A 7,932-nucleotide genomic window follows, 5' to 3' on the forward strand; every position below is an offset into this window, starting at 1 on the left:
GGAAGAGCAGTCCAGGCAGACAGGTGAAGAGGGGCAGGATCCTGAAGGTGCCAACGAGTGTGGAGGAGTGCCTGAGGAATGGAAAGAAGACCACCGTGTCTGCAGCAAAGGATGAGAGTGGAACAGGAAGTGAGCATCAGATGGGGCAGGGCTTGGGACCCAGGGCTAAAGGGCAGTGAGCCGGGAAGGGATGCCGCCCAGCGGGGCTGCCAAAGGTCGGTCTGGTTGCAGACCGTCTAACCTGCTGAGGAGCTGGGGGCATGGGAGAGTGGATCGGAGAGGATCGGCATAGGAAGCAGGAGGCCATCTGGAGTCCAGGCGAGATGTGATGGTGGCTCTTAGTTTCCTAGGTCTGGGGGCGGGTCCATGAGATTCAAGGGACACTCTGGCAGTGGAATCTGTCTTGCTGGTGGTTGAGAGACAGAGAAGGAAGGAAAACTGGACCCCTGAAGCCCCCAACCTGCTTCACCAGCCCCTTCCACCCCTCAGTTTATAGCAAATCATCCTTCTAGTTGCTCAAATGAAAAACCTTGGCGTCATCTTGACTTTTTCTTTCTGCGCCATACACAGTTTCATGGAAGATCCTGTTGGTTTTACCGTGAAGATAGATACGGACTCTGGTCACTTCTCACCACTTCAGTGTCACGGGCCGGCCCCCGACACCATCATCCCTGTCTGCAGGGCTGCAGGGAGAGACCTAGCTGGCCGTCCGCTTCTGCTCTCATCCCCACCCCACCCCACCCCCAAGCCTGGGCCTCTTACAGGATATAATCAGCCCAGCAGCCAGAGGGATCCTTTCCAAGGTTGGCTTTGATTATGTCTCTCCTCAGCTTAAAATCTTGTGATGGGCTTCTCCCTTTCGTACAGAGGAAAAGCCCAAGCTTTCAAGTGGCCTCTAAGGCCTCAGATGACCTGCCCTTCTCGTTACCTCTCTGACCTCACCTTCTGTGCTCTCGCCTTTGCTGTTCCAGCCCCTCTGGCCCACCAGCTGTTCCTTGGTCACGCAGGCTCACCCTGTCTCAGGGCTTTGCACTGGCTCTTTCCTCTGCCTAGAATGTGCTTCCCCCAGATAGTCACACGGCTAACTCGCTCGCTGTCTCTCGTCTTTGTTCTCCATGGGGCCTTTGCACACTTGTAAAAACCTCACACCATCCTCCAACACTGCCGATTTTCTTATCCTGCTCTACCTTCTAATTTTGCCATAGCATTTATTACTTTCTAAAATACAAGATAGTAAATGATTTATTAATGTCTACCGCTATATTCCCCAGCTCCACAAGGACAAGGATCTTTGTTTTGGCCACTTATGAATCCCATCACCCACAGCTGTGCTTGGCATATAGTGGGGGCTCGATAACTGTTTGTGAAATGAATGAACGATCAGAGGGATCAGGAATGCGTTAAGCCAGAGAGTAGAGCCTAACATAGTAAACACAGGCTAAAGCATGGTTAATAGGGAAGACTCAGAGGCAGGGGGTCAGCAAAACCTGTGTCGTCCCCCCAGATGGTCGCTCTTGGCCAGGCTTGGCTGGAGACCCTGTGGGTGTGTGCTCCAGGAGAGCGTCTCCACCCTTCCCCACCAACCCCTCCATTCTCTGTAAGAGAAGTTGGGAAATAACTGGGTAACTGATCAAGTTAAAATAGGGGCTTTCTAAGAAGGAGAATGGCCTTGCTGGCAAGAGGAACATTCTGATCTCAGATGATAGCCACATGGGATAGGAAGAAGCTGCTCCAGGACCACCCAGCAACCAAGGAAGACTTGTCTCTCCCCAGGATGATTTCTAGGTCTTTACCTCGAGCTAGTAGGCAGATGGTGTGCTATTTAGGGAGATGAGGAGGACAGAGGGAGGAAAAGGTTTTGGGGACCAAGAGTTCAGTTTCGGACATGTCAAGTCTGAGGTACCTGTGAATTGCGTGTGTGAATGTCAAGTAGTTTGTTGATAAATGCAATCTGGAGCTTATAGATTTCTTTTTGCTTTTTCATACTTTTCTTTATGTACCAGCTTCCTGTTGGCACCAAGCTGGGTGACAGACAGGGAGACAGGGAGACAGGGAGACAGGGAGCCAGCGGGCCCCTCCACCCTCAATTTCCAGCTGTCTCAGCAACTGTGTGAATTAGGAAGCACATTCTTTCATTTCTTCATCCCGCAATCAGACACGGGGCTTTTGCTAAGAACTGGTATTCTGCTGGGAGCTGGGAGTACAAGAACGAATAACACTAAATATCAGCACTCAAGAAATCACATCTCCTTGGTGAGATATGCTGACAAATATTGAGATTTATGCTCTCTACAGTGCCACTTGAAGAATAAATGAATACATCTGCCTCCTTTCCTACCAGAAAAAAGACCCCCAATGAGGGCGGGTCTTATCAATGACCTATTAACCCCTATAAGTGATTATTTCAAAGGTTTTGTTATGTCTTTGTGTCACTGAGCGGGAGGGGGGCGGGGGGCTGTTCAGTGTTTGTCTCAGCAATGGACCCATTTCTTACTTCCACATGCCTGCAGGGACACATTTTGGAAGGAGATGGGATGGATGCATACAGAAGTTAAGTCAGAGGATGGGTTGGGATTGAATACTTGGGAGTCACCAGCACATGGATGGTCACAGAAGGCACGGGTATGATCTGTGACATCGTGGATGCGCTCACCTTGGGAGGGTGTGCAGAGTGATGTGATGCGGCAGGAAGAAGGTAGAGGATACCCCACCCCTCCCCTCCGCCCCCCCGCGCCCCAGGGAACACCAGCGACTTAAGGGCAGGGGAGGGAGAGAGAAGGCCATGAAGGCAGTAGGGAGTAATCTGAGGTAGGTGCACCTGAGAATGAGAGATCACAGGGGCCAAAGGAGGAACGCCATGGAGAAGGGGCGGGGCGGGGGTCTCTGTCAAATGGTACAGAGGAACCATCTACCCTGATAAAGACCAAAATGCACCTGCTGGACTTTGCGAATGAAGATCAATTTCAGAGAAAGTAAATGTCTATCAACAGAGTGAACGAGAGGAAAGGAAATGAACAGTCTCTGTGTCAAGTAATTTGTAAGGCAATTCGCGGAGGAAATGAGAGAACTGAGATGGCACTGGAAAGCAAGAGAGGACCGAGGGAAGTTTCTTTCCTTTAACTGGAGCGTGTGAGACAATTCTGTGCTGAGAAGAGAGAGCCAGGGGAGAGGGAAAGATTGCAATCACAAGGACAGAGTAAGATGGGCCAGAATTCCTACGGAGGTGAGAGACCTGGCCCCGGCCAGCCTGGATGGACGGTGGGACACCTCATCCTCCGGGAGAGGGAAGGAATCAAGCACAGCATTCTCCAGCGACCACCACGCCCTTCTCCTACGAATTACGTGGACTCCCATGACTCCACTTCCTCCACGGAGCCTTTGCAGGTACAATCAAGTGCTGAAGGTTCCTCTTGGTTTCTAGAATGGTCGAGGCTTGACTGGACTCTGCCTCTAGGGTAAGCCTCTCCGTTCATGAAGCACACTCTGCTTACCAGGCAAACACCCTGTGTGAATGCCCCCATTTGGTGGCCCATCAGAAAGGACTCTAAAATCAGAGTGGAGACAGCATCATTACAGACACACATTACATATTCAAAAGTATGTTGTAGACAGTATTTAAGGAGGGGCAAGGGTCCTGTGTTTGCATGGGTGGCCCAAGACCTTCTCTTAGCTGGATTTTAATCTGTAGAGGGAGAGAGAGACATGACAGATGAGGCTGCTGGTCCGACAGGTGGCAAACAGGTTGCGGCTGGGTATGTGTGTTGTTTCTGGAGTTTTAAGTTCCTGGGGTTTGTTCACCGAAGCTTCAGGCAGCGGCATGTACCCTGGGGCTATAGGGATTATATCATTGCCACTTTGGCTGAGCCTCAGATGAAATTACACAGGGAGGAGGGAGCATCCACCCAGTATACTCCCTCCAGGCCTCATTTCCTTCTCGCCAGATGAGGAAACCAGACATCGAACTGAATGTTTAGGAATGTTTGGTTCTGGAGTCAAATTTCCTGAGTTCCCACCCTGGCTCTGTCAGGTGCCATCTCTGCAGCTTGGTGCGTGTTAGTGAGCCTTCCTGAGCTGCCCCAGTTCATCTGTGAGTGAGACGGCAGAGCCTGGGACTACCTCAAGGGGTTGTTGTATAGGATAAATAAGGTAGTTCATGTAATGAGTTTGCATAGTGCCCGGGACATGACGAATGTTCCATAAGTGTTAGTTACCCAAGGCTCTCATTTAAAAATTCAAAATAATCTACATTAGTAAGACTGAGCATCCACTGTGCACATATCCTCATGCTCTGGGGGTGACACGGGTGGGGATGCAAATCAGGGAAGAATGTGAAGTCTCTTCAGCTGAAATTTGCGGGACAGGCAGAGGAGGGACTGGGAGGCATGGGGAGGTTCTAGGTGGGGGAGCAGTGTGAGCAAAGGCACGGAGCGGGGAAAGTGAGGGGCCCCGTAGGGGAACCAGCATTTATGCTCGTGCTCCCGGAGGATAAGGAGCCCAGGAAAGAAGAGGCATGACATGAGAAGAAGCTGGGTTTGAGCCAGCTCATAAGATGACTTTTTGATGAGGTTCTAATGAATTCATTGCCAAGGAAAACTTAATTCAAGTTTTACTTGAAGTTTGATTACGAGATTGCTCCACGTAGCCTATACCGATTCTTGCCACACCTCCCGTCCACTTTGGCATTTCCACCTTACACAGGCTGATTCTCGAGTCTGCATTTGAGCATACTGCTTGGGTCTCTCCCCAAATGATGATTGCCACAGAAACACAGTATTTCTAAAGAGAAAACCTAGAGCTAGTCAAGAATATAAATTCAAACGCAAGATCCATGGCATTCAACCAAATAAATGCCCAACCATGTGGCATGCTATGAAGCTTTAATTACTGTGCTCAAGATCAAAGTAATATTACTCAAGAGTGGAGAAGCCAAATGTAAATGAAGGAAGTCTTCCTTAAATAACTGATGACCAATTCCCTGAGCTTAGTGAAATGTTCCACTGTATTTATACCCACAATCACCCCATGGCCCTTAAGCACTCATGTAAGCAGGAGAGTGTGGTATTGGGCTGTGTTATATACAAGACAGAGTTTACTGGGTGGTGCTCACAAAGCATACAAGGATATTAATGTCACGGGAAGATGGCTTTGGGCTAAAGGCAGAGCATCCTTATATGTGCAGTACTAGGCTGTGATCCCGAGCATTAAACCCTGAGCGTAGTTTAGATATTTGTTAATATCTGTACTTTACTGTTTCCTGTTTTCCAACTTCATTACACAATAACTTAAAATATTAGCCATCTGCTCTAATCCAGACCCCAGGGAGAGGAGGATTGAGATGGGGCCAGAGGGTCTTTTCATAAAGTTCTATTTTGGGAAGGATACAGACAAGAAAGTACTTGGGAGTCAGGAAAGGAGATTGTTTTACTAGTCCATAGATTGGCAATTAGAAACCCTGGTCTCTGTGGTTCTGTTTTTCATTATTAAATCCAGACTGAGGATAAACATTTTATTTCCTTTGCTCCTGTCCCTCTTCTCTCTGAATTCACTATATCACCAGCATGTGGTCACCCCGTGTCCTTACTGGGGGGGTAAGAGACTGAAAACCAATCCCTTCTTCGCCTTGACAGACCCTCCCCTGTTTTGGGCTTTCGCAGGGGGAGAGAGGAGAGATGGGGGGAGCGGGAGACTCTGCCAGGAGTGGCGGCAAAGTGCTCCTGAGCCATTTGCATCAGCTCAGAAGTGAGAATGGAGAATTCAAACCTTTAAGATCTTTTGCAATCTGGCCTTAACCAGTGGTCTCCCATTTCCTACTGTCCCAAATTCTTGGCTCCAGGTATACACCCCCACTCATTGTCCCCTTGCAGAGAAACCCCTGTAGATTAACTACTCCAAAGCCATTCTGAATATCATTCTCCTTTGCTGCTCCCCACTATAGAGGCTGGAAAGCCAAACACACACTTTCCCCATCTCTGGTGCAGGTGTGGGTGACTCTGTCATTTCTGGCCCAATAGATATAAGTGGAAATCTGCTGGGGGGACTTCTGCCTTTGTTTCCTCATAAAATTAGATGGATACTACCGATACAGCCTTTCCTCCTCTCCCTTTTTTCCTGCCTTAAACATGGACGTGATGGCAGGAGCTGCAGCAACCATCTTGCAGCCGTGAGGGAAACAGCAAGCAAGCACAGAGATGCAAGCATGAGCTGCCGAGCCTACTGCTAGATTTCTTGCTATGTAAGAACATAAAAGTGTTTTAGTTTAAGCTGCTGTTGGTTCAGTTCTCTGTTACTTACAGCTAAATGTGGCCCTAAAGTAGGTGCTGGGGGGTATGAGGGGGAACAAAGCAGGTATGGGCCTCCTCCTTATTATCAAGAGAGAGAAAAAGAGTAAGTCTCCAAACTGCAAATGGTGGTTTGTGTTAAGAAGGAAAACATAAACACAACATTATGATAGAGAGCTATGGGGGACCCTGGTTTAGATGGAGGGGCCACTGAAGACCTTTTTGAGGAGGAGGGGGTTAAGTTAGGACCTACAGGATGAGAAGGCCCAGCCGCTTGAAAAAGAGAGAAAAAGGGTTTCCGGCAGACACAATAGCTAGGGTGAAGGCCCCGGGCAATAAAGAGCTTAGTATGTTCAAGGAAGTAAAAGTTCACCGATGCTGGAGGATCAAAGGAAGACATTAGAGAGATAGGAAGGGGAAGGAGTGGTCAGGGGCCAAATCACATGGCCTGGCAGGGCATGAAATGGAGTGTACCCTTCAGTTCAAGGGCAAAGGAGAGTTTTAAAGCCAAGTCCCTCTGGATGTTGCATAGAAGCGGATCAAAGGGAGGTGAGACCAGTTAGGAGGTCATTGCAGGAGTCCAGGGAAGAGAGATGGTGACATGGCCTAGGGTGGTCCAGTGGAGGCAGACTTGACTCCATGGCACTTACTGATGTAGTAACACTCACTGGTCACCTCCTCCTCGCTGATTTTCTCGTTTTCCTCCCATACCACTGGCCATGTCTTTTCAATCGTTGTCAGGCTCTTTTCCTCTGCTCTTCTCTGAACATCAAGGTTCCCCTGAGTTCTCACCTACATTCTCTTCTTACCCCACAGCCTTTCCCTGGGAGCGGCCATAATTCATCCACTCCATCAGTATCTTCATGACCTCCACACCTATGTCTGCAGCTCAGGTTTCTTCTTTAGCATCAGACCCTCCTTCCAACTGTCTAGGAGACAGCCTCCCCCAGGTGCTCCACAGGCCTAACCACTGTCTTGTGGACACTGCTCTCGATCACCTGCTTCGTGCCTGTGCTCCCTACCACCGAGAGCGGGCCCATCCACCCCATCCAAGCCAACTTCCTGGGCATTGCCCTTGACCCCTTCTCCCTCGTCTCACTCACCTGTTCCGCTCCAAGTCCTGTTGATCCTGTTTCTCTCAAACTGTCCCCTTCTCCCCACCCCCAGGCCACCATCCTAGCTTATAGGCCTCCATCATCTTAGAGTTTTGTGACTAGTCTTCCTACCACCAGGTGCATTCCCATCTAATCTATTTTCCACACCAAGGACAGAATTTTCCCTTTAAAACACGATAGTATCATGTTCCTGCTCAAAGTCATTCACTTACTTTTCATAAAATTCAAACTCTTTGACATGACCTAAGGCCCCTGTGGTTGCACTTTTGTCTTGATCCTGAGCTCAGTGTGTGAGCCTGTGGGCCCTCAGCCATGTGTGAGGGTCACAACAGTACCTCACTCCTAGGGGGTGTATGTGGGGTACGTGGGGATGATGTGAGGGACCCAGCATGGGGTCTGACAGGTGGTCAGGACTCAGTGGCCGGTGTACTTTCCCACTGATCCTCAGAGAGGGGCCCGGCCCGCCCCTCAGAAGAGATCCCTATTCTGAACGGTTGCCAGGAAAGGTGACGGCATAGCTCTCACCCCTTTCCTTAGCA

This window comes from Phoca vitulina, unplaced genomic scaffold (genome assembly GCF_004348235.1).
Source record: "Phoca vitulina isolate PV1807 unplaced genomic scaffold, GSC_HSeal_1.0 scaffold64, whole genome shotgun sequence".
NCBI lineage: Eukaryota > Metazoa > Chordata > Mammalia > Carnivora > Phocidae > Phoca > Phoca vitulina.